Source organism: Argopecten irradians, chromosome 15 (assembly GCF_041381155.1).
Source record: "Argopecten irradians isolate NY chromosome 15, Ai_NY, whole genome shotgun sequence".
Classification (NCBI taxonomy): Eukaryota; Metazoa; Mollusca; class Bivalvia; order Pectinida; family Pectinidae; genus Argopecten; species Argopecten irradians.
Genome location: NC_091148.1, coordinates 1,822,722 through 1,829,079, shown reverse-complemented (window position 1 = coordinate 1,829,079; position 6,358 = coordinate 1,822,722).

Here is a 6,358-nt window from a genome sequence, read left to right as displayed (position 1 = left end):
GGCTAAGTTGATGTTGTCTATTAAAGGTTTCTAAGTTTTAAAATATTATTTAAATTGCACTTTAATGGAACTGATGCAATAAAATCATCTGAATGGATCACTACCTGTCGTGTCTCTGGGCTTTCAAACTTTCAACTTTATTACTAGTCTCTTTACAAAATACATTGTGTAGAGAAACATATTTACAACATTCAACAAACGCAACATAGATGAAAGACAAATTATATAACTTTATGTTTCTGAAAAAATACATGTGCATTGAACGGATCACTGCCTAAGATAGCATTCTTGAAATATACTTTATCTTTAGATTCAATCTCAATATTTTGTGTGATTCATGTATATGTATATGTTATGTTTGTTTTTATGTGATCATTAACGCGTTACACTGCGCGTCCAAGTGGCGGCCAGATCTAACAGCATTCATAGAACGATGTATATGTTAATATTATGAAAACGTGTGAAAAGCACATCTTTATTCAATTTTTTGTCCTTTTGCAGTCTCGTAAATGCATTCTACTGTAGTATATATGTGGTTTCATTAACTAGTAAGTGAGTTAAATCATGGTCAAAAGGACGCAATTCGAGATGATCTCGCCGACCGGTCGCGATCGTTATTTAACTTTGATGATCAAATTGCCAATTTTCATGAGCCAATATCTCTGCTATTTTGTATTATATGACCTTCAAACTCAAAACTGTTATAGACATCGTTCCATAGTATATACCTACATGAATGTGCGAAAAATGGTCATTACACTTCGGTGGGATCCCGTGAAAATCATTCAAATGCATGTACAAACATGTATGAAGCTTTATAGGCTTCCACACCCGTGATAACACAGAATGTATGCACCATATTAGTTCTGGTCTTTATGATTTATGTATGTGTTTAGATGAGAGAGAGCTTATATGAAAAAGGTGTGAATTGAAATGACCGACAAAATTGTCGATTTAGCTACCTACTGGGTCTAGACAGTACCCATACTTATGGTTTAGTTGATGTTGTCACTTAAAGATTTTTACATTGAAAAAGATTGTTTAAATTGTATTTTAATAGAATTGGTGAAAATAAAATCAATTGAATGGATCACTACCTGTCGTGTCTCTGGACTTTCAAACTTCAAACTGTATTACTAGTCTCTTTACAAAATACACCGTGTAGAGAAACATATTAATTAACAACATTCAACAAAATTAATGCAACATAGATGAATCTAAATATATATCTTTGTTGTGAAATATACATGTGCATTGAACGTAATCACAGCCAAAGATGGAGATATTAAGATAAGATTTATCTATAAATGAAAATCTCATTATTTGTGCGATTTGTATTGTAAAATTGTGAAATTTTGTTTATACACATACATAACCTAAATCAAATTCTCTGTAACAAGCTTTCTGCTCTTGTGATGGTTATATTTATACTAACTTTTACCTATGAAGTAATCAGGGCAATCATTACATGACAACATAGTGAAGAGGAGGGGGGGGGGTGTCATGTCAGGAATTAGAGTAGGATGAGGGAGTCAGACAAGGTCCTTTGGTTTATTTATGGGAGTTTGGCAGGTCATTACAATTGAGGGTCAAGCATGTCAGGACTATTGTCATTATATTCTTGATTCTGACAATCTAAGGGGAGGGTGTTTTATGCAAAGGGAAGTAATTCAGGCCAGGGCTGATGATTAATTGCTTTATGTGGACTGGATAAGTGAAGTGTCATGGGGTGATTGTCAGAAAGGGAGTGGGGTCTTACACGTGGTGTGTGTTGTGTGTACATAATTTAGGTGTATTAAAGTTTAGGGGATCTAGCCATTATAACCCAAATCATAAGAGGACACTTGTATACGTACAGCGTCATAGTTTGTCATGTGGGGTGGATATAGTCACATGACTAAGACAGTCAATTAATGATTGGGCAAATCTTATGTACAGGAATATTAGTTACTAGATGAGCTGGGTCTCTGGTCAATTTCATAATTCCTTGGAACAGAGTCATTTGCTTGGTATTGTCCCAAATACTCCTAAAGTTTATGTTGTAATAGTTTATTACATAACTTTAATTATAATTTTATTGTAAATATGCTTTCTAAAGATATTTATTCAACATATGTTTAAAATTCCGCGCAACACACCCGCAGAACATTGTAGTGGCCCGTCATAACATAGACCAAAACAGTTAATAGTGATGGGAGACGTTAAATCCATCAACAAAACAAGCAAATACACAAAAAATTCACAAACTCGCAGTCTGTTGCAAACAACAATTTTTACCCCCGATTCAGATAAAATGATAGCTCAATATAAAATAAATTTTCTGAAATGAATAGGTACGCAGAGGATTTAAACTTGATACGGTCGAGGTTGTACCGCCAGTTAAATACGGTAGTCCCCTTAAATTAAAAGTTATAACCTATAAATACGATCTATCATTAAACCAAGTGGAGTTAACTTGATAACCGGCTGAGGTGCTATCCCCTGGTAAATAATAGGAGTATGTCCGTGTGTATAGAAAATATTCTCTAATACCAAGATGACCTGGTGGGGGAACCCCCCGGTAAATAAGGTGCCGACCGTAGGTAAAATTTTTGACTTTCGAAACCAGATGTGGTCCGCCACTCTGTGAAATAAGGTCTCATCCCCTAACTTGCAGGTTAGACATTCTAACTCTGCAATAATACTAAAGCAAAACCTGATACCAGATGGGTCATTCTCTGTAAAAAATTAAGGGTAGAAGACTAACCTATATAACAAAGTATATCTTTGAAGTCATACGATTAATCTCCCAAGAAGCCACATGTTCGATTATTTAGTCATGAGTTTAGATTGTAGGGGTTTATTTGTAAAATTTCATATTAGGATATAATAGCATTTCGAATTTAGATAGATGTAATCAGTAATAATAAAACAATAGAATATAATCTTGCCTCATAGAATTGTGTGTCAAGTGAAAGTAGAGTCACCGCAATTTGTATAACACCACGATCTGTATATTTTACAGTATATTTAGTGATTAACACTTAACACATTGCGGCCTGAAATCAAAAACAGTATCCAAAGAACGATTACGATACCAATATTTTTCAAAACCGTGAAAACCACATCTTTATTCAAATTTTTTTTCCACTTATGCAGTCTTGTAAATGCATTCTATACCTTTAGTTTCATGCCCAAAAACGACGCAAATTCGAGTTGTCTTCGTGACCGGGGCGCGATCGTGTATTTATACTTTGATAACAGTATTTTGGATGGCAAAATATTTCTCGCCCATTTTGTATGATGTGATCTTGAAACTCAAAACTGTTTTAGACAAACGTTCCATAGTATATACCTTACATGATTACTTTGATGACAATATTTTGATGTGCAATATTTCTGCCATTTTGTATGATCGTGAACTTGAAACTCAAAGACTGTTATAGACATCGTTCCATAGTATATACCTACATGAATGTGCGACAATTGGCATTAAACACCAAATTGTAAATTCGGCTGAGATCCCGTGAAAATCATTCAAAGGCACGGTACAAACATGTATGAGCTTTATATGCAGCCGTAACAAGACATATTTATGTAGTATATTAGTTCTAGTCTTTACGCTTTATGTATGTTAAGATGAAAGCTTTTGTGAAAAATGTGTAAAATGACCGACCAAACTTGTTCGATTTAGCTACCTACTGGGTCCTAGACATTGCCCATAAATGTGTGGCTTAGTTGATGATGTATGTGTAAAAGGATAAAAATCAATACTGAATGGATCACTACCTGTCTGTGTCTCTGGACTTTCAAAACTTCAAACTTTATTATTAGTCAATTTTCAAAAAAAAAAAAACTGTGTACAGAAACATATTTACAAACATTCAACAACTATGCAACATAGATAGAGGACAAATTACAATGTATATGTATATAACTTTTTGTGAATCATACATGTGCATATGAACGGATCACTGCCTAAGATGGGGCGTAATAAGATATACTATATCTTTAATGAAACCTCAACATTTTGTGTGATTTATGTGAATTGAAGCCGCCACTTTTGTACAAACAAGTTCTGAATATATTTTATGATGTGGTTATTAACCACGTAACACAGCGCGTCTCAGTAGCGGCTAGTATCTAACAGCATCCAAACAACGATGTACATCGCTATGTGTTAATATCATTGAAAATTTTTGTCCTTATGCAATTCTATGCCTTTGGTTTCAGTAACTAGTAAGTAAGTTAAATTGATGGTCAAAAAGACGCAAACTCGAGATGATCTTGGCAATTGAATTGTCAATTTCATGAGCCCAATTATTCTCTGCCACTTTGTATGATATGACATCGAAACAAAAATGTTCTCTAAACATCGTTCCATAGTATATACCTACATGTATGTGCAAAAAATCTGACCATCATACACCAAATTGTAAATGCGCTTGAGATCCCGTGAAAATCATGAAGCTTTATAGGCATTCGTTACAACACAGCATTTATGCACCCATTAGTTCTTGTCTTTATGCTTTATTTATGTTCTAGATGAGAGTATACGTGAAAAGGTCACTTTATAGATTACTGATACCATTGTAAAATATGTAAAATAAAATAGCAGACCACAACTTAGCTTCATGTTCGGACCGTGTGTATTTTATTCTTCTGCACTGAAGTGGAAAAATATCATCACTTGTAGGCAGTAAAATATAACCGCAAAAATAAAATTTTGACATTATTTGACTTGTAAAATTGAAACTCTTTGCATTGTAAATATTGTCAATTCTCAAAATGTTGTGTAACTATGGGTTGGTGAATTAACATATTAAAAGCTCTTCTTTGTTTCATGAGTATTGAAGACTTACGACACATATAACTTGAACTATGTTGTGCTCTTGGGCAAGATTTGACCATTGTGACCTTAAATTATGTCAACGTAATTCAATTGTAAATCGTATACATTTATACCATAACACATGAGCGATCAGTGATGTGTTACAACATGGACATGTGTAGTTAATGTTAAAAGAGATGATATTTCATGGCATATGCAGCTTCTTAACTTTTATGAATCACACTCCGACCATTCAAGAGTGATTTACGTCTACAGATAAAAACTTATTAATTGACATGCGGGCAATCGGTCTTTGATGTAGAAAGATGTTCTCACAACATGATGAGACGATGTGATTGTTAGGCAGAATGTGACATGGTATATTGACCTAGGACAATATTATTAGATTTTAATCTTAATTTGCAAGTCAGTGCACTCATGAGTTGAAGTGGGCGCTCTAGCGTGATGATATGATAGTAAGCTGCTGAAGAGAGGCGGTACTAAAAAGCGTGAGTATGCGTAGCGAAAACAGTATGGTCGACAAAGGAATATGAGATTAGTCGTTTGAAAACTGTTATTGTTCGCTGGTAGGAGCGAGTGTCCATAGGATGTAAATGTGTGTATCATTTAGAGTTCAATACTATTTTCATCAATACATTCAAGCCAAGGTGAGTTGTATAACAGGGTGATAGGACTGTAACACTGGCGCTGGATACTCGACATCATGTCGAGTTATTTATCACAGCTGCGGTTGAGACACACAGATGAACAGAACAACAGGAACACACCAGAAACTCTAAAGAAGCGCAAAAGACAGGATTACTATGCTATAGAGACGCATATTGGTTCCGATGAACTTGAAACTGTTCATTATATATTTATGAGAGCATTGCCTTTTCAAATCGTATCTTTCAAAACTTTCTGTGGCCATTTTCTCTTTTGGCATTTGTTATGACCCCGTAGCGAGCTCTTGAACCTTGACCATCATCTCGTGTCACCCTTTTCTGTACACCAACATCTCTCGTGGGTTGTTTTTTTTTTGTTTTTTTATTTTTCCCTAATCTACAAAATTCAACTTTGACCACCGAACAGCGTACTTTTATTCCTAAATTGAACCTTATAAACTTATTTTCCTACAACCACTAGTTTTTTAAACGTCAGATTGCCTTGACCTTTGAACAAATTTTTGTGAAAAATCCGAACGCTACGTTTCAAGATCTAATGTACCTACCATAATGTTTCAAATATGATTGAGCGTCGTGTTACTGTGGTGTCGTTTCGTGAGACATTCTAACTAATAAGATTATTGTGAAATAAGAAAACAAAGGAATACACCTAACTTCGATTTGATCTACGATCAAAACACTGAATTTCCACTCTATGTAAATGATATAAGTAATGATTAGCGAACAGACGATTGCTTTATAACATAAAGATCATGACACTATGTCAATGTCTTACATTTACAAAAAATCAACACCCTTCACAAATGATAAGAGCCCACGACTCACAAAGTACAGGTAAAAAATAAGAAATGGACAAATTGCC